This window comes from Rutidosis leptorrhynchoides, chromosome 11 (genome assembly GCF_046630445.1).
Source record: "Rutidosis leptorrhynchoides isolate AG116_Rl617_1_P2 chromosome 11, CSIRO_AGI_Rlap_v1, whole genome shotgun sequence".
NCBI classification, from domain to species: Eukaryota; Viridiplantae; Streptophyta; class Magnoliopsida; order Asterales; family Asteraceae; genus Rutidosis; species Rutidosis leptorrhynchoides.
This window is the reverse complement of record NC_092343.1, coordinates 297,749,785-297,757,892: the sequence shown is the minus strand read 5'-3', so window position 1 is coordinate 297,757,892 and position 8,108 is coordinate 297,749,785.

Sequence of the window (8,108 nt, the reverse complement as noted above, 5' to 3'; positions counted from 1 at the left end):
ATTCGGAAGCAAGGATGCTAAAGATTTCATCATAAACAGAATCATTTGGATTCTTTGAAGTCAAACTTATTCTTTGTGCTTTGTCCATGGCTACCTTCATAGTTTCGCATAATCCACTTTTCGGTACTAAATTTTCAATTGAGTGTTTCCAAAACTCCATTCTTTATCATTAAATTTTCGACAGTTAAGGTCGTTTACAATTTGCTGCTTTATTTAGCTTTTTCAACATTCCGAATATTGATTCACCGACTGGGTGCTTTTCAGAATTTCAGAATGAAAGATCATAGTTCTAAGAGACAAATGTTATATGGATACATATAACTGTTGTTGTGGAAACATTGCGAGACTCACAATACAGATTTGCTGATTTCCGGTAATTGGTATGGCAATTCTTGTTACAAGATGCGGATGAGTACATGATGAGACTTCAATAGATAAATATAGTGATTTGTCAGAGAGATTTAAACCAAGGAGCGACGAGGTTGCTGGTACATCTGCTGGTAATATGGTGGAATATAAAATATTTTCCGGTAACAATAAAAGAGTACGCATATATATCAAGGTTATAATAAGGTTGTTTATAACGAAAAGTCGAAGTTGACTTGTTGGAGCTGTGACAAAATTGACTAATTTGAAAAGAATTGAAATGTTATTTTCGGTAATAACAAGGCCAAAGGAGCTAGCACTGACATATGTTAAACGTTTACTCAGGTTCCGAGTGTTTTCAGGTACATAAATGTATGCATAAATCTTTCCTTCCGTAGATGAAGTGTGGTTGGTTCGTCCTCTCGGTTGAGGTGCTTTCAAGAATCATGAGAGTTTTGAACGCAGATTGTAATCGTCGAGATACAAATGAGGTTTAAGATGAAATCAAGTGGCAAACTTGAAGAAATGTTTAGTTTCATATGTTATAATCAATATTTTAATTCATTTTTAATTGTCTAATCTTGATAGTCCACAGTCGATAGTCCACAGTAACAGTCCAATATTTCATATATAGTTTTATATATAATATTCGAATTAATTAATACGTATCGTGACCCGTATACGTCTCAGACTCGATCACAACTCAAACTATATATATTATTGTAGAATCAACCTCAACCCTGTATAGCTAACTCCCGCATTACTGCATATAGAGTGTCTATGGTTATTCCAAATAATATATATAGATGGGTCGATATGATATGTCAAAACCTTGTATACGTGTCCCGATATTTAAAGTGCGTAAAATAAATAACAGAAATTAAATGACGATAAATAAAATTGCGAGAATATAAATTGCGATAAATAAACTGCGATAAATAAATTGCGATAATTAAATTGCGATAAATAAATTGCGATAAAATAAAATGTAAACGGAATTAACAGTTAGCTAGGAACAGTTAGCTAGGATCTTGTTAGCGTGGTTTCTTAACAAAATTTCATATTGTTAATTAGTCTGTTTCTAATCAATTTTTATTGTGTCCATTATTTCTTCATTATGCCACTTGTTGGATTCTGATAGGTCAAAATCAAAATATGAAATTGAATTTGAATGAAAATAGTTATTCTTTGGTGAACGGATACGTATATCGGTGGTTGTAAATAGGATAGTAAATGATCGTTGAATCAAATTCGAAGAATGTACAGTGTAACTTATTAATGTGAAATCTAAATATTCCTTGGGTATTACCTACCCGTTAAAATATTTTCATCATTAACAGTTTGTACGAAAGAATTTTTAATTACAATTTTTATGAAAATATATATACATATATATTTTCTTCAGATGTAATCATGGGTTTAATGAGTCAATATGATATTAAACTCATTTGATTTACCGTTAGAACAAGAATATATAATCTCTAAAACATTAGAGATTACATAATCGCCATGTCGAACGAAGATAAATGATGTAAAACGATTCATAGAATGATGATTATACTCGAGGTACAGAATGAGATGTTGAGGCATGTGTTGTTGTGGTTTGTGTTGTTGCTGGTGGTACAGTTGATGCCGTTGATGTTGTTGAAGCTGGTACATTTTGCACCATATTTTCCAAGGCTACAACTCGGGCGCGAAACTCATTGACTTTATTACTCCGGGATGATTGTCGGTATGAACGAGCGAATGAATAAGGTTTTGAATCTGGATTGTGATATAGTCGTGGCGAGATACTCTGGAAATGAGAGAGAAAATGGTGTTACGAACAGGATCGCCGGTAAGTACTTCAGGTTCTTTGCCAAGAGGGCAATTCGGTTGGTGGAAAGGATCGCCGTTTTCGCGTCTCCATTGATTAAGTCGACTACAAAACCATCAGATAAATTGGGGAAGGCTGATTGGTTGATTCATTCTGGTGACACCGCTTTCGGAGTTTAGGTGAATATCCATGTTGGAATAACTGTCGGAATAACTATCGGAATGGCTATCGAAATCTGAGGGACTCGAACTGGTTGAGGGATCCATCTCGTACGATCAGATGAAGGATTTTCGATAAGAAATAGATTATATGATGTAGATTAGTACCCTGCAATACATAATTTACATATGCATATATAATACTAAAATCCCATAAGTTACAGAGGAATCTACAGAAGCTGCCAGGCAAAGGTAACAATAACAGATACACTAAGATATGAATTAGCAGATACGCTAAGATATGAATTAGCAGATACGCTAAGATATGAATTTTGTCTATATACTATTCATGCAGTCGATGCAATAAGATGTGTCTAGACTAAGAATAATAAGCAGGTAGTTTATTAAGCAATATAAGCAAATGATTTCCGACAAAAATGATAAGCAAAACTTTTGACATGCAGACACGGTCGAAGTCCAGACTCACTAATGCATCCTAACGACTTATCAGTTAGACACACTAATGCAGACCCGGTTCACTAGGACCACCGCTCTGATACCAACTGTAGAGACCCGTCCTAATCCATCCGGACGAAGTCTATATCGATTATAAACAATTCATAACAGTTGATTTCATCGCGAGGTACTTGACCTCTATATGATACATTTTACAAACATTGCATTCGTTTTTGAAAAGACAATCTTTCATTACATCGAAAGTTGACAACATGCATACCATTTCGTAATATATCTTACTATAATTGACTTAATAATAATCTTGATGAACTCAACGACTCGAATGCAACGTCTTTTGAAATATGTCATGAATGAATCCAAGTAATATCTCTAAGATGAGCAAATGCACAGCGGAAGATTTCTTTCGTACATGAGAATAAACATGCTTTAAAGTGTCAACCAAAAGGTTGGTGAGCTCATTAGTTTAATATAAATAATCATTTCATAATTTTAATAGACCACAAGATTTTATATTTCCATTTCTCATAAACATATGTCCCATGCATAGAGACAAAAATATCATTCATATGGATTGAACACCTGGTAACCGACATTCACAATATGCATATAAGAATATCCCCATCATTCCGGGATCCTCCTTCGGACATGATATAAATTTCGTACATCCAAAGGATTGTGAAAATGCTTAATCCAGTTCTAATCCTTGATATTTTCCTAATTATCATTTCTGTCATCCTTCTTTTCAATCTTTCACCAGAAAGATCTGTTTACTTCTACTATTACCCTGGGGTGATACTATTCTTAATTATACCGTGTATTTATATTTCTATTCGTATTAATATTCGCGGTTTGTAACCTCCATGTTGTTTTTGGGCTCTATATTTTCTTTTACATTTTGGAGTTCTTTTCCTTTTTATTCTCTTCTCGACCTCTAGTAAAGTAAGTAACGGTCCAGAATTCGTAAGTATGGAGCTTCGAATGAACTTAATGTTCTAAACAAGAAAGAATGTAATCGCACGATTTGATTTGTCAAATTACCTGAATCACTGAGAATAGAACTATCAAGAATATAGTTTCTTGAAATGTTCAGAAGTTAATCAGAATGAAAGAGTTATGTAACATGACACATGATGATGTTATAATTTGTGAATCATCATTTTCCATTTAGAAACGCAGCATGACTTACTGTAATATAATTACGTTGATCAAGTATCATTATATTATACTAACTCATGCATCAGTTCTCAACATTACTTCAATAACATTCATATTTTAAGCTCGAAAGTTTACAGAATATAGAAACTAACAGTTTCTATATGATGTAACACTGATAGCACGAAGAGATTAATGATTTCAGATAAGAATAATTATAAAAATATCTTCAGAAATATGAGGATATTTATAATAAAAGATACGATGATATCTTGGAATTTCTAATATCGATGGATGATGAAGAAGATTTATCCATAAGGGATTAGATTCGGAAGCAAGGATGCTAAAGATTTCATCATAAACAGAATCATTTGGATTCTTTGAAGTCAAACTTATTCTTTGTGATTTGTCCATGGCTTCCTTCATAGTTTCGCATAATCCGCTTTTCGGTACTAAATTTTCTAATAAGTGTTTCTAAAACTCCATTCTTTATCATTAAATTTTTGACAGTTAAGGTCGTTTACAATTTGCTGCTTTATTTAGCTTTTTTAACATTCCGAGTATTGATTCACCGACTGGGTGCTTTTCAGAATTTCAGAATGAAAGATCATAGTTCTAAGAGACAAATGTTATATGGATACATATAACTGTTGTTGTGGAAACGTTGCGAGACTCACAATACAGATTTGCTGATTTCCGGTAATTGGTATGGCAATTCTTGTTACAAGATGCGGATGAGTACATGATGAGACTTCAATAGATAAATATAGTGATTTATCGGAGAGATTTAAACCAAGGAGCGACGAGGTTGCTGGTACATCTGCTGGTAATATGGTGGAATATAAAAGATTTTCCGGTAACAATAAAAGAGTACGCATATATATCAAGGTTATAATAAGGTTGTTTATAACGAAAAGTCGAAGTTGACTTGTTGGAGCTGTGACAAAATTGACAAATTTGAAAATAATTGAAATGTTATTTTCGGTAATAACAAGGCCAAAGGAGCTAGCACTGACATATGTTAAACGTTTACTCAGGTTCTGAGTGTTTTCAGGTACATAACTGTATGCATAAATCTTTCCTTCCGTAGATGAAGTGCGGTTGGTTCGTCCTCTCGATTGAGGTGCTTTCAAGAATCATGAGAGTTTTGAACGCAGATTGTAATCGTTAGGATACAAATGAGGTTTAAGATGAAATCAAGTGGCAAACTTGAAGAAATGTTTAGTTTCATATGTTATAATCAATATTTTAATTCATTTTTAATTGTCTAATCTTGATAGTCCACAGTCGATAGTCCACAGTAACAGTCCAATATTTCATATATAGTTTTATATATAATATTCGAATTAATTAATATGTATCGTGACCCGTATACGTCTCAGACTCGATCACAACTCAAACTATATATATTATTGTAGAATCAACCTCAACCCTGTATAGCTAACTCCCGCATTACTGCATATAGAGTGTCTATGGTTATTCCAAATAATATATATAGATGGGTCGATATGATATGTCAAAACCTTGTATACGTGTCCCGATATTTAAAGTGCGTAAAATAAATAACAGAAATTAAATGACGATAAATAAAATTGCGAGAATATAAATTGCGATAAATAAACTGCGATAAATAAATTACGATAATTAAATTGCGATAAATAAATTGCGATAAAATAAAATGTAATACGGAATTAACAGTTAGCTAGGAACAGTTAGCTAGGATCTTGTTAGCGTGGTTTCTTAACAAAATTTCATATTGTTAATTAGTCTGTTTCTAATCAATTTTTATTGTGTCCATTATTTCTTCATTATGCCACTTATTGGATTCGGATAGGTCAAAATCAAAATATGAAATTGAATTTGAATGAAAATAGTTATTCTTTGGTGAACGGATACGTATATCGGTGGTTGTAAATAGGATAGTAAATGATCGTTGAATCAAATTCGAAGAATGTACAGTGTAACTTATTAATGTAAAATCTAAATATTCCTTGGGTATTACCTATCCGTTAAAATATTTTCATCATTAACAGTTTGTACGAAAGAATTTTTAATTACAATTTTTATGAAAATATATATACATATATATTTTCTTCAGATGTAATCATGGGTTTAATGAGTCAATATGATATTAAACTCATTTGATTTACCGTTAGAACAAGAATATATAATCTCTAAAACATTAGAGATTACATAATCGCCATGTCGAACGAAGATAAATGATGTAAAACGATTCATAGAATGATGATTATACTCGAGGTACAGAATGAGATGTTGAGGCATGTGTTGTTGTGGTTTGTGTTGTTGTTGGTGGTACAGTTGATGCCGTTGATGTTGTTGAAGCTGGTACATTTTGCACCATATTTTCCAAGGCTACAACTCGGGCGCGAAACTCATTGACTTTATTACTCCGGGATGATTGTCGTTATGAACGAGCGAATGAATAAGGTTTTGAATCTGGATTGTGATATAGTCGTGGCGAGATACTCTGGAAATGAGAGAGAAAATGGTGTTACAAACAGGTTCGGCGGTAAGTACTTCAGGGTCTTTGCCAAGAGGGCAATTCGGTTGGTGGAAAGGATCGCCGTTTTCGCGTCTCCATTGATTAAGTCGACTACGAAACCATCAGATAAATTGGGGATGGCTGATTGGTTAATTCATTCTGGTGACACCGCTTTCGGAGTTTAGGTGAATATCCATGTTGGAATAACTGTCAGAATAACTATCGGAATGGCTATCGAAATCTGAGGGACTCGAACTGGTTGAGGGATCCATATCGTACGATCAGATGAAGGATTTTCGATAAGAAATAGATTATATGATGTAGATTAGTACCCTGCAATACATAATTTACATATGCATATATAATACTAAAATCCCATAAGTTACAGAGGAATCTACAGAAGCTGCCAGGCAAAGGTAACAATAACAGATACGCTAAGATATGAATTAGCAGATACGCTAAGATATGAATTAGCAGATACGCTAAGATATGAATTTTGTCTATACACTATTCATGCAGTCAATGCAATAAGATGTGTCTAGATTAAGAATAATAAGCAGGTAGTTTACTAAGGATGATAAGCAAATAATTTCCGACAAAAATGATAAGCAAAACTTTTGACATGCAGACACGGTTGAAGTCCAGACTCACTAATGCATCCTAACGACTTATCAGTTAGACACACTAATGCAGACCCAGTTCACTAGGACCATCGCTCTGATACCAACTGTAGGGACCCGTCCTAATCCATCCGGACGAAGTCTATATCGATTATAAACAATTCACAATAGTTGATTTCATCGCGAGGTACTTGACCTCTATATGATACATTTTACAAACATTGCATTCGTTTTTGAAAAGACGATCTTTCATTACATCGAAAGTTGACAACATGCATACCATTTCGTAATATATCTTACTATAATTGACTTAATAATAATCTTGATGAACTCAACGACTCGAATGCAACGTCTTTTGAAATATGTCATGAATGAATCCAAGTAATATCTCTAAGATGAGCAAATGCACAGCGGAAGATTTCTTTCATACCTGAGAATAAACATGTTTTAAAGTGTCAACCACAAGGTTGGTGAGTTCATTAGTTTAATATAAATAATCATTTCATAATTTTAATAGACCACAAGATTTTATATTTCCATTTCTCATAAACATACGTCCCATGCATAGAGATAAAAATATCATTCATATGGATTGAACACCTGGTAATCGACATTCACAATATGCATATAAGAATATCCCCATCATTCCGGGATCCTCCTTCGGACATGATATAAATTTTGAAGTACTAAAGCATCCGGTACTTTGGATGGGGCTTGTTGGGCCCGATAGATCTATCTTTAGAGTTCGCGTCAATTAGGGTGTCCATTCCCTAATTCTTAGATTACCAGACTAAAAAGGGGCATATTCGATTTCGATCATTCAACCATATAATGTAGTTTCAATTACTTGTGTCTATTTCGTAAAACAGTTATAAAAACAACGCATGTATTCTCAGTCCCAAAAATATATATTGCAGAAGCATTTAAAAAGGGATTAATGAAACTCACCTAATGTATTTTGTAGTAAAAATACATAAGACTATATTGAACAACTGTAGGGTTGGCCTCGGATTCAC